This window comes from Microtus oregoni, unplaced genomic scaffold, assembly GCF_018167655.1.
Source record: "Microtus oregoni isolate MIOR12 unplaced genomic scaffold, Mior012 000066F_ref0000041, whole genome shotgun sequence".
NCBI lineage: Eukaryota > Metazoa > Chordata > Mammalia > Rodentia > Cricetidae > Microtus > Microtus oregoni.
Window position 1 is genome coordinate 1,269,363 of NW_024543952.1, and position 26,459 is coordinate 1,295,821.

Here is a 26,459-nt window from a genome sequence, read left to right on the forward strand (position 1 = left end):
CTCAGGGTGTTGGGTGCTCAGTTCTCAGGGTGCTGCGTGCTCAGTGCTCAGGGTGCTGGGTGCTCAGTGCTCAGGGTGCTGGGTGCTCGGTGCACGGGGAGGTGGGTGCTTATTGCTCGGGGTGCCCGGTGCTCAGTACTCAGGGTGCTGGGTGCTCAGTGCTCAGGGTGCTGGGTGCTCAGTGCTCAGGGTGCTCAGTGCTCAGTGCTCAGTACTCAGGGTGCTGGGTTCTCAGTGCTCGGGGTGCCCGGTGCTCAGTGCTCGGGGTGCTCGGTGCTCAGTACTCAGGGTGCTGGGTGCTCAGTACTCAGGGTGCTGGGTGCTCAGTGCTCGGGGTGCTCAGTGCTCAGTACTCAGGGTGCTGGGTGCTCAGTGCTGGGTGCTCAGTGCTCGGGGTGCTGGGTGCTCAGTGCTCTGGGTGCTGGGTGCTCAGTACTCAGGGTGCTCAGTGCTCAGTACTCAGGGTGCTGGGTGCTCAGTGCACGGGGTGCTGGGTGCTCAGTACTCAGGGTGCTGGGTGCTCAGTGCTCGAGGTGCTCGGTGCTCAGTACGTTGGGTGCTCAGTACTCAGGGTGCTGGGTGCTCAGTGCTCAGGGTGCTGGGTGCTCAGTGCTCAGGGTCCTGGGTGCTCAGTGCTCAGGGTGCTTGATGCTCAGTACTCAGGGTGCTGGGTGCTCAGTGCTCAGGTGGCTGGGTGCTCAGTGCTCGGGGTGTTGGGTGCTCAGTACTCAGGGTGCTGGGTGCTCAGTACTCAGGGTGCTGGGTGCTCAGTACTCGGGGTGCTGGGTGCTCAGTACTCGGTGCTCAGGATGCTGGGTGCTCAGTGCTCGGGCTGCTGGGTACTCAGTACTCGGGGTGCTGGGTGCTCAGTGCTCAGGGTGCTGGGTCTCAGTGCTCGGGGTACTGGGTACTCAGTGCTCAGTACACAGGGTGCTGGGTGCTCAGTGCTCGGGGTGCTGGGTGCTCAGTGCTCAGTACTCAGGGTGCTGGGTGCTCAGTGCTCGGGGTGCTGGGTGCTCAGTGCTCAGTACTCAGGGTGCTGGGTGCTCAGTGATCAGGGTGCTGTGTGCTCAGTGCTCAGGGTGCTGGGTGCTCAGTGCTCAGGGTGCTGAGTACTCAGTGCTCAGGGTGCTGGGTGCTCAGTACTCAGGGCGCTGGGTGCTCAGTGCTCGGGGTGCTGGGTGCTCAGTGCTCGGGGTGCTCGGTGCTCAGTACTCAGGGTGCTCGGTGCTCAGTACTCAGGTTGCTGGGTGCTCAGTGCAAGGGGTGCTGGGTGCTCAGTACTCAGGGTGCTGGGTGCTCAGTGCTCGGGGTGCTCGGTGCTCAGTACGTTGGGTGCTCAGTACTCAGGGTGCTGGGTGCTCAGTGCTCAGGGTGCTGGGTGCTCAGTGCTCAGGGTCCTGGGTGCTCAGTGCTCAGGGTGCTTGATGCTCAGTACTCAGGGTGCTGGGTGCTCAGTGCTCAGGGGGCTGGGTGCTCAGTGCTCGGGTTGCTGGGTGCTCAGTACTCAGGGTGCTGGGTGCTCAGTACTCAGGGTGCTGGGTGCTCAGTACTCTGGGTGCTGGGTGCTCAGTACTCAGTGCTCAGGATGCTGTGTGCTCAGTGCTCGGGCTGCTGGGTGCTCAGTGCTCAGGGTACTGGGTGCTCAGTACTCAGGGTGCTGGGTTCTCAGTACTCAGGGTGCTGGGTACACAGTGCTAGGGGTGCTGGGTGCTCAGTGCTCGGGTTCTGGGTGCTCAGTACTCAGGGTGCTGGGTGCTCAGTACTCAGGGTGCTGGGTGCTCAGTGCTCAGGGTGCTGGGTGCTCAGTGCTCTGGGTGCTGGGTGCTCAGTGCTCAGGGTGCTGGGTGCTCAGTGCTCAGGGTGCTGGGTGCTCAGTGCTCGGGGTGCTGGGTGCTGAGTGCTCAGGGTGCTGGGTGCTCAGTTCTCGGGGTGCTCAGTGCTCAGGGTGCTGGGTGCTCAGTGCTCTGGGTGCTGGGTGCTCATTACTCAGAGTGCTGGGTGCTGAGTACTCAGGGTGCTGGGTGCTCATTCTCGGGGTGCTGGGTGCTCAGTGCTCGGGTGCTGGGGGCTCAGTACTCAGGGTGCTGGGGGCTCAGTGCTCAGGGTGGTGGGTACTCAGTGCTCAGGGTGCTGGGTGCTCAGTACTCAGGGTGCTGGGTGCTCAGTACTCAGGGTGCTCGGTGCTCAGTACTCAGGGTGCTCGGTGCTCAGTGCTCGGGGTGCTGGGTGCTCAGTACTCAGGGTGCTGGGTGCTCAGTGCTCGGGGTGCTCGGTGCTCAGTACGCTGGTTGCTCAGTACTCAGGGTGCTGGGTGCTCAGTACTCAGGGTGCTGGGTGCTTAGTACTCAGGGTGCTGGGTGCTCAGTGCTCGAGGTGCTGGGTGCTCAGTGCTCAGGGTGCTGGGTGCTCAGTGTTCAGTGCTCAGGGTGCTCAGTGCTCAGGGTGCTGGGTGCTCAGGGTTCTGGGTGCTCAGTGCTCGGGGTGCTGGGTGCTGAGTGCTCAGGGTGCTATGTGCTCAGTGCTCATTGTGCTGGGTGCTCAGTGCTCAGTTCTCAGGGTGCTGGGTGCTCAGTTCTCAGGGTGCTGGGTGCTCATTCTCGGGGTGCTGGGTGCTCAGTACTCAGGGTGCTGGGTGCTTAGTACTCAGCGTGCTGGGTGCTCAGTGCTCGGGGTGCTGGGTGCTCAGTGCTCAGTACTAAGGGTGCTCGGTGCTCAGTACTCATGGTGCTGGGTGCTCATTCTCGGGGTGATGGGAGCTCAGTACTCAGGTTGCTCAGTACTCTGGGTGCTCGGTGCTCAGTACTCATGGTGCTGGGTGCTCGGTACTCAGGGTGCTGGGTGCTCAGTGCTCGGGGTGCTCGGTGCTCAGTACGCTGGTTGCTCAGTACTCAGGGTGCTGGGTGCTCAGTACTCAGGGTGCTGGGTGCTTAGTACTCAGGGTGCTGGGTGCTCAGTGCTCGGGGTGCTGGGTGCTCAGTGCTCAGAGTGCTGGGTGCTCAGTGTTCAGTGCTCAGGGTGCTCAGTGCTCAGGGTGCTGGGTGCTCAGGGTGCTGGGTGCTCAGTGCTCGGGGTGCTGGGTGCTGAGTGCTCAGGGTGCTATGTGCTCAGTGCTCAGGGTGCTGGGTGCTCAGTGCTCAGTGCTCAGGGTGCTGGGTGCTCAGTTCTCAGGGTGCTGGGTGCTCATTCTCGGGGTGCTGTGTGCTCAGTACTCAGGGTGCTGGGTGCTTAGTACTCAGCGTGCTGGGTGCTCAGTGCTCGGGGTGCTGGGTGCTCAGTGCTCAGTACTAAGGGTGCTCGGTGCTCAGTACTCATGGTGCTGGGTGCTCATTCTCGGGGTGATGGGAGCTCAGTACTCAGGTTGCTCAGTACTCTGGGTGCTCGGTGCTCAGTACTCATGGTGCTGGGTGCTCGGTACTCAGGGTGCTCGGTGCTCAGTTCTCAGGGTGCTCGGTGCTCAGTGTTTGGTGTGCTGGGTGCTCAGTACTCAGGGTGCTGGGTGCTCAGTGCTCAGGGTGCTGAGTGCTCAGTACACAGTGCTCAGGGTGCTGGGTGCTCAGTGCTCAGGGTGCTGGGTGCTCAGTGCTCAGGTTGCTCAGTGCTCAGTGCTCAGTACTCAGGTTGCTGGGTGCTCAGTACTCAGGGTGCTGGGCGCTCAGTACTCGGGGTGCTGGGTGCTCAGTACACAGTGCTCAGGATGCTGGGTTCTCAGTGCTCGGGGTGCCCGGTGCTCAGTGCTCAGGGTGCTCGATGCTCAGTACTCAGGATGCTGGGTGCTCAGTACTCAGGGTGCTGGGTTCTCAGTGCTCGGGGTGCCCGGTTCTCAGTGCTCAGGGTGCTCGTTGCTCAGTACTCAGGGTGCTGGGTGCTCAGTACTCAGAGTGCTGGGTGCTCAGTGCTGGGTGCTCAGTGCTCGGGGTGCTGGGTGCTCAGTGCTCGGGGTGCTGGGTGCTCAGTACTCAGGGTGCTCGGTGCTCAGTACTCAGGGTGCTGGGTGCTCAGTGCACGGGGTGCTGGGTGCTCAGTACTCAGGGTGCTGGGTGCTCAGTGCTCGGGGTGCTCGGTGCTCAGTACGTTGGGTGCTCAGTACTCAGGGTGCTGGGTGCTCAGTGCTCAGGGTGCTGGGTGCTCATTGCTCAGGGTGCTGGGTGCTCATTGCTCAGGGTGCTTGATGCTCAGTACTCAGGGTGCTGGGTGCTCAGTGCTCAGGGTGCTGTGTGCTCAGTGCTCGGGGTGCTGGGTGCTCAGTACTCAGGGTGCTGGGTGCTCAGTACTCAGGGTGCTGGGTGCTCGGTGCTCAGTACGCTGGGTGCTCAGTACTCAGTGCTCAGGATGCTGGGTGCTCAGTGCTCGGGCTGCTGGGTGCTCAGTGCTCAGGGTGCTGGGTGCTCCGTACTCAGGGTGCTGGGTTCTCAGTACTCAGGGTGCTGGGTGCACAGTGCTAGGGGTGCTGGGTGCTCAGTGCTCGGGGTCTGGGTGCTCAGTACTCAGGGTGCTGGGTGCTCAGTACTCAGGGTGCTGGGTGCTCAGTGCTCAGGGTGCTGGGTGCTCAGTGCTCTGGGTGCTGGGTGCTCAGTGCTCAGGGTGCTGGGTGCTGATTGCTCAGGGTGCTGTGTGCTCAGTGCTCGGGGTGCTCAGTGCTCAGTGCTCAGGGTCCTGGGTGCTCAGTACTCAGGGTGCTGGGTGCTTAGTACTCAGGGTGCTGGGTGCTCAGTGCTCGGGGTGCTGGGTGCTCAGTACTCAGCGTGCTGGGTGCTCAGTACTCAGGGTGCTGGGTGCTCAGTGCTCAGGGTGCTGGGTGCTCAGTGCTCAGGGTGCTGGGTGCTCAGTGATCGGGGTGCTGGGTGCTCAGTACTCAGGGTGCTCAGTACTCGGGGAGCTCGGTGCTCAGTACTCAGGTTGCTGGGTGCTCAGTACTCAGTGCTCGCCGTCCTGGGTGCTCCGTGCTCGGGGTTCTGGGTGCTCAGTGCTCTGGGTGCTGGGTGCTCAGTACTCAGAGCGCTGGGTACTCAGTACTCAGGGTGCTGGGTGTTCATTCTCGGGGTGCTGGGTGCTCAGTGCTCGGGGTGCTGGGTGCTCAGTACTCAGGGTGCTGGGGCTCAGTACTCAGGGTGCTGGGTGCTCAGTACTCAGGGTGCTCGGTTCTCAGTACTCAGATTGCTGGGTGCTCATTCTCGGGGTGCTGGGTGCTCATTGCTCGGGGTGCTGGGTGCTCAGTACTCATGGTGCTGGGTGCTCAGTGCTCGGTGTGCTGGGTGCTCAGTGCTCTGGGTGCTGGGTGCTCAGTACTCAGGGTGCTGGGTGCTCAGTGCTCGGGGTGCTCGGTGCTCAGTACACAGGGTGCTGGGTGCTCAGTGCTCGGGGAGCTGGGTACTCAGTACTCAGGGTGCTGGGTGCTCAGTGCCCAGTACTCAGCGTGCTGGGTGCTCAGTGCTCAGGGTGCTGGGTGCTCAGTACTCAGGGTGCTGGGTTCTCAGTGCTCAGTGCTCAGGGTGCTCAGTGCTCAGGGTGCTGGGTCCTCAGGGTGCTGGGTGCTCAGTGCTTGGGGTGCTGGGTGCTCAGTGCTCAGGGTGCTGGGTGCTCAGTGCTCAGGGTGCTGGGTGCTCAGTGTTCAGTGCTCAGGGTGCTCAGTGCTCAGGGTGCTGGGTGCTCAGGGTGCTGGGTGCTCAGTGCTCGGGGTGCTGGGTGCTGAGTGCTCAGGGTGCTATGTGCTCAGTGCTCAGGGTGCTGGGTGCTCAGTGCTCAGTGCTCAGGGTGCTGGGTGCTCAGTTCTCAGGGTGCTGGGTGCTCATTCTCGGGGTGCTGGGTGCTCAGTACTCAGGGTGCTGGGTGCTTAGTACTCAGCGTGCTGGGTGCTCAGTGCTCAGGGTGCTGGGTGCTCAGTTCTCAGTACTCAGGGTGCTCGGTGCTCAGTACTCATGGTGCTGGGTGCTCATTCTCGTGGTGATGGGAGCTCAGTACTCAGGTTGCTCAGTACTCTGGGTGCTCGGTGCTCAGTACTCATGGTGCTGGGTGCTCGGTACTCAGGGTGCTCGGTGCTCAGTTCTCAGGGTGCTCGGTGCTCAGTGTTTGGTGTGCTGGGTGCTCAGTACTCAGGGTGCTGGGTGCTCAGTGCTCAGGGTGCTGGGTGCTCAGTACACAGTGCTCAGGATGCTGGGTGCTCAGTGCTCAGGGTGCTGGGTGCTCAGTGCTCAGGTTGCTCAGTGCTCAGTGCTCAGTACTCTGGTTGCTGGGTGCTCAGTACTCAGGGTGCTGGGTGCTCAGTACACGGGGTGCTGGGTGCTCAGTACACAGTGCTCAGGATGCTGGGTTCTCAGTGCTCGGGGTGCCCGGTGCTCAGTGCTCAGGGTGCTCGTTGCTCAGTACTCAGGGTGCTGGGTGCTCAGTACTCAGGGTGCTGGGTGCTCAGTGCTCGGGGTGCTGGGTGCTCAGTACTCAGGGTGCTGGGTGCTCAGTGCTGGGTGCTCAGTGCTCGGGGTGCTGGGTGCTCAGTGCTCGGGGTGCTGGGTGCTCAGTACTCAGGGTGCTCGGTGCTCAGTACTCAGGGTGCTGGGTGCTCAGTGCACGGGGTGCTGGGTGCTCAGTACTCAGGGTGCTGGGTGCTCAGTGCTCGGGGTGCTCAGTGCTCAGTACGTTGGGTGCTCAGTACTCAGGGTGCTGGGTGCTCAGTGCTCAGGGTGCTGGGTGCTCAGTTCTCAGGGTGCTGGGTGCTCATTGCTTAGGGTGCTTGATGCTCAGTACTCAGGGTGCTGGGTGCTCAGTGCTCAGGGTGCTGTGTGCTCAGTGCTCGGGGTGCTGGGTGCTCAGTACTCAGGGTGCTGGGTGCTCAGTACTCAGGGTGCTGGGTGCTCAGTACTCGGGGTGCTGGGTGCTCAGTACTCACTGCTCAGTATGCTGGGTGCTCAGTGCTCGGGCTGCTGGGTGCTGAGTGCTCAGGGTGCTGGGTGCTCCGTACTCAGGGTGCTGGGTTCTCAGTACTCAGGGTGCTGGGTGCACAGTGCTAGGGGTGCTGGGTGCTCAGTGCTCGGGGTGTGGGTGCTCAGTACTCAGGGTGCTGGGTGCTCAGTACTCAGGGTGCTGGGTGCTCAGTACTCAGGGTGCTGGGCGCTCAGTACTCGGGGTGCTGGGTGCTCAGTACACAGTGCTCAGGATGCTGGGTTCTCAGTGCTCGGGGTGCCCGGTGCTCAGTGCTCAGGGTGCTCGTTGCTCAGTACTCAGGGTGCTGGGTGCTCAGTACTCAGGGTGCTGGGTGCTCAGTGCTCGGGGTGCTCGGTGCTCAGTACTCAGGGTGCTGGGTGCTCAGTGCTGGGTGCTCAGTGCTCGGGGTGCTGGGTGCTCAGTGCTCGGGGTGCTGGGTGCTCAGTACTCAGGGTGCTCGGTGCTCAGTACTCAGGGTGCTGGGTGCTCAGTGCACGGGGTGCTGGGTGCTCAGTACTCAGGGTGCTGGGTGCTCAGTGCTCGGGGTGCTCGGTGCTCAGTACGTTGGGTGCTCAGTACTCAGGGTGCTGGGTGCTCAGTGCTCAGGGTGCTGGGTGCTCATTGCTCAGGGTGCTGGGTGCTCATTGCTCAGGGTGCTTGATGCTCAGTACTCAGGGTGCTGGGTGCTCAGTGCTCAGGGTGCTGTGTGCTCAGTGCTCGGGGTGCTGGGTGCTCAGTACTCAGGGTGCTGGGTGCTCAGTACTCAGGGTGCTGGGTGCTCGGTGCTCAGTACGCTGGGTGCTCAGTACTCAGTGCTCAGGATGCTGGGTGCTCAGTGCTCGGGCTGCTGGTTGCTCAGTGCTCAGGGTGCTGGGTGCTCCGTACTCAGGGTGCTGGGTTCTCAGTACTCAGGGTGCTGGGTGCACAGTGCTAGGGGTGCTGGGTGCTCAGTGCTCGGGGTCTGGGTGCTCAGTACTCAGGGTGCTGGGTGCTCAGTACTCAGGGTGCTGGGTGCTCAGTGCTCAGGGTGCTGGGTGCTCAGTGCTCTGGGTGCTGGGTGCTCAGTGCTCAGGGTGCTGGGTGCTGATTGCTCAGGGTGCTGTGTGCTCAGTGCTCGGGGTGCTCAGTGCTCAGTGCTCAGGGTCCTGGGTGCTCAGTACTCAGGGTGCTGGGTGCTTAGTACTCAGGGTGCTCAGTGCTCAGTACACAGGGTGCTGGGTGCTCAGTGCTCGGGGTGCTGGGTGCTCAGTGCTCAATACTCAGGGTGCTGGGTGCTCAGTGCTCAGGGTGCTGGGTGCTCAGTACTCAGCGTGCTGGGTGCTCAGTACTCAGGGTGCTGGGTGCTCAGTGCTCAGGGTGCTGGGTGCTCAGTGCTCAGGGTGCTGTGTGCTCAGTGATCGGGGTGCTGGGTGCTCAGTACTCAGGGTGCTCAGTACTCGGGGAGCTCGGTGCTCAGTACTCAGGTTGCTGGGTGCTCAGTACTCAGTGCTCGCCGTCCTGGGTGCTCCGTGCTCGGGGTTCTGTGTGCTCAGTGCTCTGGGTGCTGGGTGCTCAGTACTCAGAGCGCTGGGTACTCAGTACTCAGGGTGCTGGGTGTTCATTCTCGGGGTGCTGTGTGCTCAGTGCTCGGGGTGCTGGGTGCTCAGTACTCAGGGTGCTGGGGCTCAGTACTCAGGGTGCTGGGTGCTCAGTACTCAGGGTGCTCGGTTCTCAGTACTCAGGTTGCTGGGTGCTCATTCTCGGGGTGCTGGGTGCTCAGTGCTCGGGTGCTGGGTGCTCAGTACTCAGGGTGCTGGGTGCTCAGTGCTCGGTGTGCTGGGTGCTCAGTGCTCTGGGTGCTGGGTGCTCAGTACTCAGGGTGCTGGGTGCTCAGTGCTCGAGGTGCTCGGTGCTCAGTACACAGGGTGCTGGGTGCTCAGTGCTCGGGGAGCTGGGTACTCAGTACTCAGGGTGCTGGGTGCTCAGTGCCCAGTACTCAGCGTGCTGGGTGCTCAGTGCTCAGGGTGCTGGGTGCTCAGTACTCAGGGTGCTGGGTTCTCAGTGCTCAGTGCTCAGGGTGCTCAGTGCTCAGGGTGCTGGGTCCTCAGGGTGCTGGGTGCTCAGTGCTTGGGGTGCTGGGTGCTCAGTGCTCAGGGTGCTGGGTGCTCAGTGCTCAGGGTGCTGGGTGCTCAGTGTTCAGTGCTCAGGGTGCTCAGTGCTCAGGGTGCTGGGTGCTCAGGGTGCTGGGTGCTCAGTGCTCGGGGTGCTGGGTGCTGAGTGCTCAGGGTGCTATGTGCTCAGTGCTCAGGGTGCTGGGTGCTCAGTGCTCAGTGCTCAGGGTGCTGGGTGCTGAGTTCTCAGGGTGCTGGGTGCTCATTCTCGGGGTGCTGGGTGCTCAGTACTCAGGGTGCTGGGTGCTTAGTACTCAGCGTGCTGGGTGCTCAGTGCTCAGGGTGCTGGGTGCTCAGTTCTCAGTACACAGGGTGCTCGGTGCTCAGTACTCATGGTGCTGGGTGCTCATTCTCGTGGTGATGGGAGCTCAGTACTCAGGTTGCTCAGTACTCTGGGTGCTCGGTGCTCAGTACTCATGGTGCTGGGTGCTCGGTACTCAGGGTGCTCGGTGCTCAGTTCTCAGGGTGCTCGGTGCTCAGTGTTTGGTGTGCTGGGTGCTCAGTACTCAGGGTGCTGGGTGCTCAGTGCTCAGGGTGCTGGGTGCTCAGTACACAGTGCTCAGGATGCTGGGTGCTCAGTGCTCAGGGTGCTGGGTGCTCAGTGCTCAGGTTGCTCAGTGCTCAGTGCTCAGTACTCTGGTTGCTGGGTGCTCAGTACTCAGGGTGCTGGGTGCTCAGTACACGGGTGCTGGGTGCTCAGTACACAGTGCTCAGGATGCTGGGTTCTCAGTGCTCGGGGTGCCCGGTGCTCAGTGCTCAGGGTGCTCGTTGCTCAGTACTCAGGGTGCTGGGTGCTCAGTACTCAGGGTGCTGGGTGCTCAGTGCTCGGGGTGCTGGGTGCTCAGTACTCAGGGTGCTGGGTGCTCAGTGCTGGGTGCTCAGTGCTCGGGGTGCTGGGTGCTCAGTGCTCGGGGTGCTGGGTGCTCAGTACTCAGGGTGCTCGGTGCTCAGTACTCAGGGTGCTGGGTGCTCAGTGCACGGGGTGCTGGGTGCTCAGTACTCAGGGTGCTGGGTGCTCAGTGCTCGGGGTGCTCAGTGCTCAGTACGTTGGGTGATCAGTACTCAGGGTGCTGGGTGCTCAGTGCTCAGGGTGCTGGGTGCTCAGTTCTCAGGGTGCTGGGTGCTCATTGCTTAGGGTGCTTGATGCTCAGTACTCAGGGTGCTGGGTGCTCAGTGCTCAGGGTGCTGTGTGTTCAGTGCTCGGGGTGCTGGGTGCTCAGTACTCAGGGTGCTGGGTGCTCAGTACTCAGGGTGCTGGGTGCTCAGTACTCGGGGTGCTGGGTGCTCAGTACTCACTGCTCAGTATGCTGGGTGCTCAGTGCTCGGGCTGCTGGGTGCTGAGTGCTCAGGGTGCTGGGTGCTCCGTACTCAGGGTGCTGGGTTCTCAGTACTCAGGGTGCTGGGTGCACAGTGCTAGGGGTGCTGGGTGCTCAGTGCTCGGGGTGTGGGTGCTCAGTACTCAGGGTGCTGGGTGCTCAGTACTCAGGGTGCTGGGTGCTCAGTGCTAAGGTTGCTGGGTGTTCAGTGCTCTGGGTGCTGGGTGCTCAGTGCTCAGGGTGCTGGGTGCTGATTGCTCAGGGTGCTGTGTGCTCAGTGCTCGGGGTGCTCAGTGCTCAGTGCTCAGGGTCCTGGGTGCTCAGTACTCAGGGTGCTGGGTGCTTAGTACTCAGGGTGCTCAGTGCTCAGTACACAGGGTGCTGGGTGCTCAGTGCTCGGGGTGCTGGGTGCTCAGTGCTCAATACTCAGGGTGCTGGGTGCTCAGTGCTCGGGGTGCTGGGTGCACAGTACTCAGCGTGCTGGGTGCTCAGTACTCAGGGTGCTGGGTGCTCAGTGCTCAGGGTGCTGGGTGCTCAGTGCTCAGGGTGCTGGGTGCTCAGTGCTCAGGGTGCTGGGTGCTCAGTGCTCAGGGTGCTGGGTGCTCAGTGATCGGGGTGCTGGGTGCTCAGTACTCAGGGTGCTCAGTGCTCGGGGAGCTCGGTGCTCAGTGATCGGGGTGCTGGGTGCTCAGTACTCAGCGTGCTGGGTGCTCAGTACTCAGGGTGCTGGGTGCTCAGTGCTCAGGGTGCTGGGTGCTCAGTGCTCAGGGTGCTGGGTGCTCAATGCTCGGGGTGCTGGGTGCTCAGTACTCGGGGTGCTGGGGCTCAGTACTCAGGGTGCTGGGTGCTCAGTACTCAGGGTGCTCGGTTCTCAGTACTCAGGTTGCTGGGTGCTCATTCTCGGGGTGCTGGGTGCTCAGTGCTCGGGTTGCTGGGTGCTCAGTACTCAGGGTGCTGGGTGCTCAGTGTTCGGTGTGCTGGGTGCTCAGTACTCTGGGTGCTGGGTGCTCAGTACTCAGGGTGCTGGGTGCTCAGTGCTCGGGGTGCTCGGTGCTCAGTACACAGTGTGCTGGGTGCTCAGTGCTCGGGGAGCTGGGTACTCAGTACTCAGGGTGCTGGGTTCTCAGTGCTCAGTGCTCAGGGTGCTCAGTGCTCAGGGTGCTGGGTCCTCAGGGTGCTGGGTGCTCAGTGCTCGGGGTGCTGGGTGCTCAGTGCTCAGGGTGCTGGGTGCTCAGTGCTCAGGGTGCTGGGTGCTCAGTGCTCAGTGCTCAGGGTGCTGGGTGTTCAGTACTCAGGGTGCTGGGTGCTCAGTACTCAGGGTGCTGGGTGCTCAGTGCTCAGGGTGCTGGGTGCTCAGTGCTCAGGGTGCTGGGTGCTCAGTACTCAGGGTGCTGGGTGCTCAGTACTCAGGGTGCTCGGTGCTCAGTGCTCAGGGTGCTGGGTGCACAGTGCTCGGGGTGCTGGGTGCTCAGTACTCAGGGTGCTGGGTGCTCAGTACTCGGGGTGCTGGGTGCTCAGTGCTCAGGGTGCTGGGTCTCAGTGCTCGGGGTACTGGGTACTCAGTGCTCAGTACACAGGGTGCTGGGTGCTCAGTGCTCGGGGTGCTGGGTGCTCAGTGCTCAGTACTCAGGGTGCTGGGTTCTCAGTGCTCGGGGTGCTGGGTGCTCAGTGCTCAGTACTCAGGGTGCTGGGTGCTCAGTGCTCAGGGTGCTGTGTGCTTAGTGCTCAGGGTGCTGGGTGCTCTGTGCTCAGGGTGCTGGGTACTCAGTGCTCAGGGTGCTGGGTGCTCAGTACTCAGTGTGCTGGGTGCTCAGTGCTCGGGGTGCTGTGTGCTCAGTGCTCGCGGTGCTGGGTGATCAGTGCTCGGGGTGCTCGGTGCTCAGTACTCAGGGTGCTGGGTGCTCAGTGCTCGAGGTGCTCAGTACTCAGGGTGCTGTGTGTTCAGTGATCAGGGTGCTGGGTGCTCAGTACTCAGGGTGCTCGGTGCTTAGTACTCAGGGTGCTGGGTGCTCAGTACTCCGGGTGCTGGGTTCTCAGTGCTCGGGGTGCTCGGTGCTCAGTGCTCAAGGTGCTGGGTGCTCAGTACTCAGGGTGCTCATTGCTCAGGGTGCTGGGTGCTCAGTACTCAGGGTGTTGGGTGCTCAGTGCTCACCGTGCTCGGTGCTCAGTACATTGGGTGCTCAGTACTCAGGGTGCTGGGTGCTCAGTACTCAGTGTGCTCGGTGCTCAGTACTCAGGGTGCTGGGTGCTCAGTGCTCGGGGTGCTGGGTGCTCATTAATCAGGGTGCTGGGTGCTCAGTGCTCGGGGTGCTGGGTGGTCAGTACTCAGCGTGCTGGGTGCTCAGTACTCAGGGTGCTGGGTGCTCAGTGCTCAGGGTGCTGGGTGCTCAGTGCTCAGGGTGCTGGGTGCTCAGTGATCGGGGTGCTGGGTGCTCAGTACTCAGGGTGCTCAGTGCTCGGGGAGCTCGGTGCTCAGTACTCAGGTTGCTGGGTGCTCAGTACTCAGAGTGCTGGGTACTCAGTACTCAGGGTGCTGGGTGTTCAATCTCGGGGTGCTGGGTGCTCAGTGCTCGGGGTGCTGGGTGCTCAGTACTCAGGGTGCTGGGGCTCAGTACTCAGGGTGCTGGGTGCTCAGGACTCAGGGTGCTCGGTTCTCAGTACTCAGGTTGCTGGGTGCTCATTCTCGGGGTGCTGGGTGCTCAGTGCTCGGGGTGCTGGGTGCTCAGTACTCAGGGTGCTGGGGGCTCAGTACTCAGGGTGCTGGGTGCTCAGTACTCAGGGTGATCTGTTCTCAGTACTCAGGGTGCTGGGTGCTCAGTGCTCGTTGTGCTGGGTGCTCAGTACTCGGGGTGCTGGGTGCTCAGTACTCAGGGTGCTGGGTGCTCAGTGCTCGGGGTGCTCGGTGCTCAGTACACAGGGTGCTGGGTGCTCAGTGCTCGGGGAGCTGGGTGCTCAGTACTCAGGGTTCTGGGTGCTCAGTGCTCAGTACTCAGCGTGCTGGGTGTTCAGTGCTCAGGGTGCTGGGTGCTCAGGACTCAGGGTGCTGGGTTCTCAGTGCTCAGTGCTCAGGGTGCTGGGTCCTCAGGGTGCTGGGTGCTCAGTGCTCGGGGTGCTGGGTGCTCAGTGCTCAGGGTGCTGGGTGCTCAGTGCTCAGGGTGCTTGGTGCTCAGTGCACAGTGCTCAGGGTGCTGGGTGTTCAGTACTCAGGGTGCTGGGTGCTCAGTACTCAGGGTGCTGGGTGCTCAGTGCTCAGGGTGCTGGGGGCTCAGTGCTCAGGGTGCTGGGTGCTCAGTACTCAGGGTGCTGGGTGCTCAGTACTCAGGGTGCTCGGTGCTCAGTGCTCAGGGTGCTGGGTGCACAGTGCTCGGGGAGCTGGGTGCTCATTACTCAGGGTGCTGGGTGCTCAGTACTCGGGGTGCTGGGTGCTCAGTGCTCAGGGTGCTTGGTCTCAGTGCTCGGGGTACTGGGTACTCAGTGCTCAGTACACAGGGTGCTGGGTGCTCAGTGCTCGGGGTGCTGGGTGCTCAGTGCTCAGTACTCAGGGTGCTGGGTGCTCAGTGCTCGGGGTGCTGGGTGCTCAGTGCTCGGGGTGCTGGGTGCTCAGTGCTCAGTACTCAGGGTGCTGGGTGCTCAGTGCTCAGGGTGCTGTGTGCTTAGTGCTCAGGGTGCTGGGTGCTCAGTGCTCAGGGTGCTGGGTACTCAGTGCTCAGGGTGCTGGGTGCTCAGTACTCAGGGTGCTGGGTGCTCAGTGCTCGGGGTGCTGTGTGCTCAGTGCTCGCGGCGCTGGGTGCTCAGTGCTCGGGGTGCTCGGTGCTCAGTACTCAGGGTACTGGGTGCTCAGTGCTCGAGGTGCTCAGTACTCAGGGTGCTGTGTGTTCAGTGATCAGGGTGCTGGGTGCTCAGTACTCAGGGTGCTCGGTGCTTAGTACTCAGGGTGCTGGGTGCTCAGTACTCCGGGTGCTGGGTTCTCAGTGCTCGGGGGGCTCGGTGGTCAGTGCTCAAGGTGCTGGGTGCTCAGTACTCAGGGTGCTCATTGCTCAGGGTGCTGGGTGCTCAGTGCTCACCGTGCTCGGTGCTCAGTACGTTGGGTGCTCAGTACTCAGGGTGCTGGGTGCTCAGGACTCAGTGTGCTCGGTGCTCAGTACTCAGGGTGCTGGGTGCTCAGTGCTCGGGGTGTTGGGTGCTCATTAATCAGGGTGCTGGGTGCTCAGTACTCAGGGTGCTCAGTGCTTTGGGTGCTGGGTGCTCAATACTCAGGGTGCTCTGTGCTTGAGGTGCTTGGTGCTCAGTACTCAGGGTGCTGGGTGCTCAGTGCTCAGGGTGCTGGGTGCTCAGTACTCAGGGTGCTGGGTGCTCAGTACTCAGAGTGCTGGGTGCTCAGTGCTCGGGGTGCTGGGTGCTCAGTGCTCATGGTGCTGGGTGCTCAGGGCTCGCTGTGCTGGGTGCTCAGTGCTCGGGGTGCTGGGTGCTCAGTGCTCGGGGTGCTGGGTGCTCAGTGCTCGGGGTGTTGGGTGCTCAGTGCTCAGGGTGCTGGGTGCTCGGTGCTCGGGGTGCTGGGTGCTTAGTGCTCGGGTGCCCAGTGCTCAGTACTCGGGGTGCTGGGTGCTCAGTGCTCAGGGTGCTCGGTGCTCAGTGCTCAGGGTGCTGGGTGCTCAGTTCTCAGGGTGCTGGGTGCTCAGTGCTCAGGGTGCTGGGTGCTCAGTTCTCAGGGTGCTGCGTGCTCAGTGCTCAGGGTGCTGGGTGCTCAGTGCTCATGGTGCTGGGTGCTCGGTGCTCGGGTTGCTGGGTGCTCAGTGCTCGGGGTGCCCGGTGCTCAGTACTCGGGGTGCTCAGTGCTCAGTACTCAGGGTGCTGGGTGCTCAGTGCTCAGGGTGCTGGGTGCTCAGTACTCAGGGTGCTGGGTGCTCAGTACTCAGGGTGCTCGGTGCTCAGTACTCAGGGTGCTGGGTGCTCAGTGCTCGGGGTGCTGGGTGCTCAGTACTCAGGGTGCTGGGTGCTCAGTTCTCGGGGTGCTCGGTGCTCAGTACGCTGGTTGCTCAGTACACAGGGTGCTGGCTGCTCAGTACTCAGGGTGCTGGGTGCTTAGTACTCAGGGTGCTGGGTGCTCAGTGCTCGGGGTGCTGGGTGCTCAGTGCTCAGTACTCAGGGTGCTGGGTGCTCAGTGCTCAGGGTGCTGGGTGCTCAGGGTGCTGGGTGCTCAGTGCTCGGGGTGCTGGGTGCTCAGTGCTCAGGGTGCTGGGTGCTCAGTGCTCAGGGTGCTGGGTGCTCAGTGCTCAGTGCTCAGGGTGCTGGGTGTTCAGTACTCAGGGTGCTGGGTGCTCAGTACTCAGGGTGCTGGGTGCTCAGTGCTCAGGGTGCTGGGTGCTCAGTGCTCAGGGTGCTGGGTGCTCAGTACTCAGGGTGCTGGGTGCTCAGTACTCAGGGTGCTCGGTGCTCAGTGCTCAGGGTGCTGGGTGCACAGTGCTCGGGGTGCTGGGTGCTCAGTACTCAGGGTGCTGGGTGCTCAGTACTCGGGGTGCTGGGTGCTCAGTGCTCAGGGTGCTGGGTCTCAGTGCTCGGGGTACTGGGTACTCAGTGCTCAGTACACAGGGTGCTGGGTGCTCAGTGCTCGGGGTGCTGGGTGCTCAGTGCTCAGTACTCAGGGTGCTGGGTTCTCAGTGCTCGGGGTGCTGGGTGCTCAGTGCTCAGTACTCAGGGTGCTGGGTGCTCAGTGCTCAGGGTGCTGTGTGCTTAGTGCTCAGGGTGCTGGGTGCTCTGTGCTCAGGGTGCTGGGTACTCAGTGCTCAGGGTGCTGGGTGCTCAGTACTCAGTGTGCTGGGTGCTCAGTGCTCAGTACTCAGGGTGCTGGGTGCTCAGTGCTCGGGGTGCTGGGTGCTCAGTGCTCAGTACTCAGGGTGCTGGGTGCTCAGTGCTCAGGGTGCTGTGTGCTTAGTGCTCAGGGTGCTGGGTGCTCAGTGCTCAGGGTGCTGGGTACTCAGTGCTCAGGGTGCTGGGTGCTCAGTACTCAGGGTGCTGGGTGCTCAGTGCTCGGGGTGCTGTGTGCTCAGTGCTCGCGGCGCTGGGTGCTCAGTGCTCGGGGTGCTCGGTGCTCAGTACTCAGGGTACTGGGTGCTCAGTGCTCGAGGTGCTCAGTACTCAGGGTGCTGTGTGTTCAGTGATCAGGGTGCTGGGTGCTCAGTACTCAGGGTGCTCGGTGCTTAGTACTCAGGGTGCTGGGTGCTCAGTACTCCGGGTGCTGGGTTCTCAGTGCTCGGGGGGCTCGGTGGTCAGTGCTCAAGGTGCTGGGTGCTCAGTACTCAGGGTGCTCATTGCTCAGGGTGCTGGGTGCTCAGTGCTCACCGTGCTCGGTGCTCAGTACGTTGGGTGCTCAGTACTCAGGGTGCTGGGTGCTCAGGACTCAGTGTGCTCGGTGCTCAGTACTCAGGGTGCTGGGTGCTCAGTGCTCGGGGTGTTGGGTGCTCATTAATCAGGGTGCTGGGTGCTCAGTACTCAGGGTGCTCAGTGCTTTGGGTGCTGGGTGCTCAATACTCAGGGTGCTCTGTGCTTGAGGTGCTTGGTGCTCAGTACTCAGGGTGCTGGGTGCTCAGTGCTCAGGGTGCTGGGTGCTCAGTACTCAGGGTGCTGGGTGCTCAGTACTCAGAGTGCTGGGTGCTCAGTGCTCGGGGTGCTGGGTGCTCAGTGCTCATGGTGCTGGGTGCTCAGGGCTCGCTGTGCTGGGTGCTCAGTGCTCGGGGTGCTGGGTGCTCAGTGCTCGGGGTGCTGGGTGCTCAGTGCTCGGGGTGCTGGGTGCTCAGTGCTCAGGGTGCTGGGTGCTCGGTGCTCGGGGTGCTGGGTGCTTAGTGCTCGGGTGCCCAGTGCTCAGTACTCGGGGTGCTGGGTGCTCAGTGCTCAGGGTGCTCGGTGCTCAGTGCTCAGGGTGCTGGGTGCTCAGTTCTCAGGGTGCTGGGTGCTCAGTGCTCAGGGTGCTGGGTGCTCAGTTCTCAGGGTGCTGCGTACTCAGTGCTCAGGGTGCTGGGTGCTCAGTGCTCATGGTGCTGGGTGCTCGGTGCTCGGGTTGCTGGGTGCTCAGTGCTCGGGGTGCCCGGTGCTCAGTACTCGGGGTGCTCAGTGCTCAGTACTCAGGGTGCTGGGTGCTCAGTGCTCAGGGTGCTGGGTGCTCAGTACTCAGGGTGCTGGGTGCTCAGTACTCAGGGTGCTCGGTGCTCAGTACTCAGGGTGCTGGGTGCTCAGTGCTCGGGGTGCTGGGTGCTCAGTACTCAGGGTGCTGGGTGCTCAGTTCTCGGGGTGCTCGGTGCTCAGTACGCTGGTTGCTCAGTACACAGGGTGCTGGCTGCTCAGTACTCAGGGTGCTGGGTGCTTAGTACTCAGGGTGCTGTGTGCTCAGTGCTCGGGGTGCTGGGTGCTCAGTGCTCAGTACTCAGGGTGCTGGGTGCTCAGTACTCAGGGTGCTGGGTGCTCAGGGTGCTGGGTGCTCAGTGCTCGGGGTGCTGGGTGCTCAGTGCTCAGGGTGCTGGGTGCTCAGTGCTCAGGGTGCTGGGTGCTCAGTGCTCAGTGCTCAGGGTGCTGGGTGTTCAGTACTCAGGGTGCTGGGTGCTCAGTACTCAGGGTGCTGGGTGCTCAGTACTCAGGGTGCTCGGTGCTCAGTGCTCAGGGTGCTGGGTGCACAGTGCTCGGGGTGCTGGGTGCTCAGTACTCAGGGTGCTGGGTGCTCAGTACTCGGGGTGCTGGGTGCTCAGTGCTCAGGGTGCTGGGTCTCAGTGCTCGGGGTACTGGGTACTCAGTGCTCAGTACACAGGGTGCTGGGTGCTCAGTGCTCGGGGTGCTGGGTGCTCAGTGCTCAGTACTCAGGGTGCTGGGTTCTCAGTGCTCGGGGTGCTGGGTGCTCAGTGCTCAGTACTCAGGGTGCTGGGTGCTCAGTGCTCAGGGTGCTGTGTGCTTAGTGCTCAGGGTGCTGGGTGCTCTGTGCTCAGGGTGCTGGGTACTCAGTGCTCAGGGTGCTGGGTGCTCAGTACTCAGTGTGCTGGGTGCTCAGTGCTCGGGGTGCTGTGTGCTCAGTGCTCGCGGTGCTGGGTGATCAGTGCTCGGGGTGCTCGGTGCTCAGTACTCAGGGTGCTGGGTGCTCAGTGCTCGAGGTGCTCAGTACTCAGGGTGCTGTGTGTTCAGTGATCAGGGTGCTGGGTGCTCAGTACTCAGGGTGCTCGGTGCTTAGTACTCAGGGTGCTGGGTGCTCAGTACTCCGGGTGCTGGGTTCTCAGTGCTCGGGGTGCTCGGTGCTCAGTGCTCAAGGTGCTGGGTGCTCAGTACTCAGGGTGCTCATTGCTCAGGGTGCTGGGTGCTCAGTACTCAGGGTGTTGGGTGCTCAGTGCTCACCGTGCTCGGTGCTCAGTACATTGGGTGCTCAGTACTCAGGGTGCTGGGTGCTCAGTACTCAGTGTGCTCGGTGCTCAGTACTCAGGGTGCTGGGTGCTCAGTGCTCGGGGTGCTGGGTGCTCATTAATCAGGGTGCTGGGTGCTCAGTGCTCGGGGTGCTGGGTGGTCAGTACTCAGCGTGCTGGGTGCTCAGTACTCAGGGTGCTGGGTGCTCAGTGCTCAGGGTGCTGGGTGCTCAGTGCTCAGGGTGCTGGGTGCTCAGTGATCGGGGTGCTGGGTGCTCAGTATTCAGGGTGCTCAGTGCTCGGGGAGCTCGGTGCTCAGTACTCAGGTTGCTGGGTGCTCAGTACTCAGAGTGCTGGGTACTCAGTACTCAGGGTGCTGGGTGTTCAATCTCGGGGTGCTGGGTGCTCAGTGCTCGGGGTGCTGGGTGCTCAGTACTCAGGGTGCTGGGGCTCAGTACTCAGGGTGCTGGGTGCTCAGGACTCAGGGTGCTCGGTTATCAGTACTCAGGTTGCTGGGTGCTCATTCTCGGGGTGCTGGGTGCTCAGTGCTCGGGGTGCTGGGTGCTCAGTACTCAGGGTGCTGGGGGCTCAGTACTCAGGGTGCTGGGTGCTCAGTACTCAGGGTGATCTGTTCTCAGTACTCAGGGTGCTGGGTGCTCAGTGCTCGTTGTGCTGGGTGCTCAGTACTCGGGGTGCTGGGTGCTCAGTACTCAGGGTGCTGGGTGCTCAGTGCTCGGGGTGCTCGGTGCTCAGTACACAGGGTGCTGGGTGCTCAGTGCTCGGGGAGCTGGGTGCTCAGTACTCAGGGTTCTGGGTGCTCAGTGCTCAGTACTCAGCGTGCTGGGTGTTCAGTGCTCAGGGTGCTGGGTGCTCAGGACTCAGGGTGCTGGGTTCTCAGTGCTCAGTGCTCAGGGTGCTGGGTCCTCAGGGTGCTGGGTGCTCAGTGCTCGGGGTGCTGGGTGCTCAGTGCTCAGGGTGCTGGGTGCTCAGTGCTCAGGGTGCTTGGTGCTCAGTGCACAGTGCTCAGGGTGCTGGGTGTTCAGTACTCAGGGTGCTGGGTGCTCAGTACTCAGGGTGCTGGGTGCTCAGTGCTCAGGGTGCTGGGGGCTCAGTGCTCAGGGTGCTGGGTGCTCAGTACTCAGGGTGCTGGGTGCTCAGTACTCAGGGTGCTGGGTGCTCAGTGCTCAGGGTGCTGGGTGCTCAGTGCTCAGGGTGCTGGGTGCTCAGTACTCAGGGTGCTGGGTGCTCAGTACTCAGGGTGCTCGGTGCTCAGTGCTCAGGGTGCTGGGTGCACAGTGCTCGGGGTGCTGGGTGCTCAGTACTCAGGGTGCTGGGTGCTCAGTACTCGGGGTGCTGGGTGCTCAGTGCTCAGGGTGCTGGGTCTCAGTGCTCGGGGTACTGGGTACTCAGTGCTCATTACACAGGGTGCTGGGTGCTCAGTGCTCGGGGTGCTGGGTGCTCAGTGCTCAGTACTCAGGGTGCTGGGTTCTCAGTGCTCGGGGTGCTGGGTGCTCAGTGCTCAGTACTCAGGGTGCTGGGTGCTCAGTGCTCAGGGTGCTGTGTGCTTAGTGCTCAGGGTGCTGGGTGCTCTGTGCTCAGGGTGCTGGGTACTCAGTGCTCAGGGTGCTGGGTGCTCAGTACTCAGTGTGCTGGGTGCTCAGTGCTCGGGGTGCTGTGTGCTCAGTGCTCGCGGTGCTGGGTGATCAGTGCTCGGGGTGCTCGGTGCTCAGTGCTCAGGGTGCTGGGTGCTCAGTGCTCAGGTTGCTTGGTGCTCAGTGCACAGTGCTCAGGGTGCTGGGTGTTCAGTACTCAGGGTGCTGGGTGCTCAGTACTCAGGGTGCTGGGTGCTCAGTGCTCAGGGTGCTGGGGGCTCAGTGCTCAGGGTGCTGGGTGCTCAGTACTCAGGGTGCTGGGTGCTCAGTACTCAGGGTGCTCGGTGCTCAGTGCTCAGGGTGCTGGGTGCACAGTGCTCGGGGAGCTGGGTGCTCATTACTCAGGGTGCTGGGTGCTCAGTACTCGGGGTGCTGGGTGCTCAGTGCTCAGGGTGCTTGGTCTCAGTGCTCGGGGTACTGGGTACTCAGTGCTCAGTACACAGGGTGCTGGGTGCTCAGTGCTCGGGGTGCTGGGTGCTCAGTGCTCAGTACTCAGGGTGCTGGGTGCTCAGTGCTCGGGGTGCTGGGTGCTCAGTGCTCAGTACTCAGGGTGCTGGGTGCTCAGTGCTCAGGGTGCTGTGTGCTTAGTGCTCAGGGTGCTGGGTGCTCAGTGCTCAGGGTGCTGGGTACTCAGTGCTCAGGGTGCTGGGTGCTCAGTACTCAGGGTGCTGGGTGCTCAGTGCTCGGGGTGCTGTGTGCTCAGTGCTCGCGGCGCTGGGTGCTCAGTGCTCGGGGTGCTCGGTGCTCAGTACTCAGGGTACTGGGTGCTCAGTGCTCGAGGTGCTCAGTACTCAGGGTGCTGTGTGTTCAGTGATCAGGGTGCTGGGTGCTCAGTACTCAGGGTGCTCGGTGCTTAGTACTCAGGGTGCTGGGTGCTCAGTACTCCGGGTGCTGGGTTCTCAGTGCTCGGGGGGCTCGGTGGTCAGTGCTCAAGGTGCTGGGTGCTCAGTACTCAGGGTGCTCATTGCTCAGGGTGCTGGGTGCTCAGTGCTCACCGTGCTCGGTGCTCAGTACGTTGGGTGCTCAGTACTCAGGGTGCTGGGTGCTCAGGACTCAGTGTGCTCGGTGCTCAGTACTCAGGGTGCTGGGTGCTCAGTGCTCGGGGTGTTGGGTGCTCATTAATCAGGGTGCTGGGTGCTCAGTACTCAGGGTGCTCAGTGCTTTGGGTGCTGGGTGCTCAATACTCAGGGTGCTCTGTGCTTGAGGTGCTGGGTGCTCAGTACTCAGGGTGCTGGGTGCTCAGTGCTCAGGGTGCTGGGTGCTCAGTACTCAGGGTGCTGGGTGCTCAGTACTCAGAGTGCTGGGTGCTCAGTGCTCGGGGTGCTGGGTGCTCAGTGCTCAGGGTGCTGCGTGCTCAGTGCTCAGGGTGCTGGGTGCTCAGTGCTCAGGGTGCTGGGTGCTCGGTGCACGGGGAGGTGGGTGCTTATTGCTCGGGGTGCCCGGTGCTCAGTACTCAGGGTGCTGGGTGCTCAGTGCTCAGGGTGCTGGGTGCTCAGTGCTCAGGGTGCTCAGTGCTCAGTGCTCAGTACTCAGGGTGCTGGGTTCTCAGTGCTCGGGGTGCCCGGTGCTCAGTGCTCGGGGTGCTCGGTGCTCAGTACTCAGGGTGCTGGGTGCTCAGTACTCAGGGTGCTGGGTGCTCAGTGCTCGGGGTGCTCAGTGCTCAGTACTCAGGGTGCTGGGTGCTCAGTGCTGGGTGCTCAGTGCTCGGGGTGCTGGGTGCTCAGTGCTCTGGGTGCTGGGTGCTCAGTACTCAGGGTGCTCAGTGCTCAGTACTCAGGGTGCTGGGTGCTCAGTGCACGGGGTGCTGGGTGCTCAGTACTCAGGGTGCTGGGTGCTCAGTGCTCGAGGTGCTCGGTGCTCAGTACGTTGGGTGCTCAGTACTCAGGGTGCTGGGTGCTCAGTGCTCAGGGTGCTGGGTCCTCAGTGCTCAGGGTCCTGGGTGCTCAGTGCTCAGGGTGCTTGATGCTCAGTACTCAGGGTGCTGGGTGCTCAGTGCTCAGGTGGCTGGGTGCTCAGTGCTCGGGGTGTTGGGTGCTCAGTACTCAGGGTGCTGGGTGCTCAGTACTCAGGGTGCTGGGTGCTCAGTACTCGGGGTGCTGGGTGCTCAGTACTCGGTGCTCAGGATGCTGGGTGCTCAGTGCTCGGGCTGCTGGGTACTCAGTACTCGGGGTGCTGGGTGCTCAGTGCTCAGGGTGCTGGGTCTCAGTGCTCGGGGTACTGGGTACTCAGTGCTCAGTACACAGGGTGCTGGGTGCTCAGTGCTCGGGGTGCTGGGTGCTCAGTGCTCAGTACTCAGGGTGCTGGGTGCTCAGTGCTCGGGGTGCTGGGTGCTCAGTGCTCAGTACTCAGGGTGCTGGGTGCTCAGTGATCAGGGTGCTGTGTGCTCAGTGCTCAGGGTGCTGGGTGCTCAGTGCTCAGGGTGCTGAGTACTCAGTGCTCAGGGTGCTGGGTGCTCAGTACTCAGGGCGCTGGGTGCTCAGTGCTCGGGGTGCTGGGTGCTCAGTGCTCGGGGTGCTCGGTGCTCAGTACTCAGGGTGCTCGGTGCTCAGTACTCAGGTTGCTGGGTGCTCAGTGCAAGGGGTGCTGGGTGCTCAGTACTCAGGGTGCTGGGTGCTCAGTGCTCGGGGTGCTCGGTGCTCAGTACGTTGGGTGCTCAGTACTCAGGGTGCTGGGTGCTCAGTGCTCAGGGTGCTGGGTGCTCAGTGCTCAGGGTCCTGGGTGCTCAGTGCTCAGGGTGCTTGATGCTCAGTACTCAGGGTGCTGGGTGCTCAGTGCTCAGGGGGCTGGGTGCTCAGTGCTCGGGTTGCTGGGTGCTCAGTACTCAGGGTGCTGGGTGCTCAGTACTCAGGGTGCTGGGTGCTCAGTACTCTGGGTGCTGGGTGCTCAGTACTCAGTGCTCAGGATGCTGTGTGCTCAGTGCTCGGGCTGCTGGGTGCTCAGTGCTCAGGGTACTGGGTGCTCAGTACTCAGGGTGCTGGGTTCTCAGTACTCAGGGTGCTGGGTACACAGTGCTAGGGGTGCTGGGTGCTCAGTGCTCGGGTTCTGGGTGCTCAGTACTCAGGGTGCTGGGTGCTCAGTACTCAGGGTGCTGGGTGCTCAGTGCTCAGGGTGCTGGGTGCTCAGTGCTCTGGGTGCTGGGTGCTCAGTGCTCAGGGTGCTGGGTGCTCAGTGCTCAGGGTGCTGGGTGCTCAGTGCTCGGGGTGCTGGGTGCTGAGTGCTCAGGGTGCTGGGTGCTCAGTTCTCGGGGTGCTCAGTGCTCAGGGTGCTGGGTGCTCAGTGCTCTGGGTGCTGGGTGCTCATTACTCAGAGTGCTGGGTGCTGAGTACTCAGGGTGCTGGGTGCTCATTCTCGGGGTGCTGGGTGCTCAGTGCTCGGGTGCTGGGGGCTCAGTACTCAGGGTGCTGGGGGCTCAGTGCTCAGGGTGGTGGGTACTCAGTGCTCAGGGTGCTGGGTGCTCAGTACTCAGGGTGCTGGGTGCTCAGTACTCAGGGTGCTCGGTGCTCAGTACTCAGGGTGCTCGGTGCTCAGTGCTCGGGGTGCTGGGTGCTCAGTACTCAGGGTGCTGGGTGCTCAGTGCTCGGGGTGCTCGGTGCTCAGTACGCTGGTTGCTCAGTACTCAGGGTGCTGGGTGCTCAGTACTCAGGGTGCTGGGTGCTTAGTACTCAGGGTGCTGGGTGCTCAGTGCTCGAGGTGCTGGGTGCTCAGTGCTCAGGGTGCTGGGTGCTCAGTGTTCAGTGCTCAGGGTGCTCAGTGCTCAGGGTGCTGGGTGCTCAGGGTTCTGGGTGCTCAGTGCTCGGGGTGCTGGGTGCTGAGTGCTCAGGGTGCTATGTGCTCAGTGCTCATTGTGCTGGGTGCTCAGTGCTCAGTTCTCAGGGTGCTGGGTGCTCAGTTCTCAGGGTTCTGGGTGCTCATTCTCGGGGTGCTGGGTGCTCAGTACTCAGGGTGCTGGGTGCTTAGTACTCAGCGTGCTGGGTGCTCAGTGCTCGGGGTGCTGGGTGCTCAGTGCTCAGTACTAAGGGTGCTCGGTGCTCAGTACTCATGGTGCTGGGTGCTCATTCTCGGGGTGATGGGAGCTCAGTACTCAGGTTGCTCAGTACTCTGGGTGCTCGGTGCTCAGTACTCATGGTGCTGGGTGCTCGGTACTCAGGGTGCTGGGTGCTCAGTGCTCGGGGTGCTCGGTGCTCAGTACGCTGGTTGCTCAGTACTCAGGGTGCTGGGTGCTCAGTACTCAGGGTGCTGGGTGCTTAGTACTCAGGGTGCTGGGTGCTCAGTGCTCGGGGTGCTGGGTGCTCAGTGCTCAGAGTGCTGGGTGCTCAGTGTTCAGTGCTCAGGGTGCTCAGTGCTCAGGGTGCTGGGTGCTCAGGGTGCTGGGTGCTCAGTGCTCGGGGTGCTGGGTGCTGAGTGCTCAGGGTGCTATGTGCTCAGTGCTCAGGGTGCTGGGTGCTCAGTGCTCAGTGCTCAGGGTGCTGGGTGCTCAGTTCTCAGGGTGCTGGGTGCTCATTCTCGGGGTGCTGTGTGCTCAGTACTCAGGGTGCTGGGTGCTTAGTACTCAGCGTGCTGGGTGCTCAGTGCTCGGGGTGCTGGGTGCTCAGTGCTCAGTACTAAGGGTGCTCGGTGCTCAGTACTCATGGTGCTGGGTGCTCATTCTCGGGGTGATGGGAGCTCAGTACTCAGGTTGCTCAGTACTCTGGGTGCTCGGTGCTCAGTACTCATGGTGCTGGGTGCTCGGTACTCAGGGTGCTCGGTGCTCAGTTCTCAGGGTGCTCGGTGCTCAGTGTTTGGTGTGCTGGGTGCTCAGTACTCAGGGTGCTGGGTGCTCAGTGCTCAGGGTGCTGAGTGCTCAGTACACAGTGCTCAGGGTGCTGGGTGCTCAGTGCTCAGGGTGCTGGGTGCTCAGTGCTCAGGTTGCTCAGTGCTCAGTGCTCAGTACTCAGGTTGCTGGGTGCTCAGTACTCAGGGTGCTGGGCGCTCAGTACTCGGGGTGCTGGGTGCTCAGTACACAGTGCTCAGGATGCTGGGTTCTCAGTGCTCGGGGTGCCCGGTGCTCAGTGCTCAGGGTGCTCGTTGCTCAGTACTCAGGATGCTGGGTGCTCAGTACTCAGGGTGCTGGGTTCTCAGTGCTCGGGGTGCCCGGTGCTCAGTGCTCAGGGTGCTCGTTGCTCAGTACTCAGGGTGCTGGGTGCTCAGTACTCAGAGTGCTGGGTGCTCAGTGCTGGGTGCTCAGTGCTCGGGGTGCTGGGTGCTCAGTGCTCGGGGTGCTGGGTGCTCAGTATTCAGGGTGCTCGGTGCTCAGTACTCAGGGTGCTGGGTGCTCAGTGCACGGGGTGCTGGGTGCTCAGTACTCAGGGTGCTGGGTGCTCAGTGCTCGGGGTGCTCGGTGCTCAGTACGTTGGGTGCTCAGTACTCAGGGTGCTGGGTGCTCAGTGCTCAGGGTGCTGGGTGCTATTTGCTCAGGGTGCTGGGTGCTCATTGCTCAGGGTGCTTGATGCTCAGTACTCAGGGTGCTGGGTGCTCAGTGCTCAGGGTGCTGTGTGCTCAGTGCTCGGGGTGCTGGGTGCTCAGTACTCAGGGTGCTGGGTGCTCAGTACTCAGGGTGCTGGGTGCTCGGTGCTCAGTACGCTGGGTGCTCAGTACTCAGTGCTCAGGATGCTGGGTGCTCAGTGCTCGGGCTGCTGGGTGCTCAGTGCTCAGGGTGCTGGGTGCTCCGTACTCAGGGTGCTGGGTTCTCAGTACTCAGGGTGCTGGGTGCACAGTGCTAGGGGTGCTGGGTGCTCAGTGCTCGGGGTCTGGGTGCTCAGTACTCAGGGTGCTGGGTGCTCAGTACTCAGGGTGCTGGGTGCTCAGTGCTCAGGGTGCTGGGTGCTCAGTGCTCTGGGTGCTGGGTGCTCAGTGCTCAGGGTGCTGGGTGCTGATTGCTCAGGGTGCTGTGTGCTCAGTGCTCGGGGTGCTCAGTGCTCAGTGCTCAGGGTCCTGGGTGCTCAGTACTCAGGGTGCTGGGTGCTTAGTACTCAGGGTGCTGGGTGCTCAGTGCTCGGGGTGCTGGGTGCT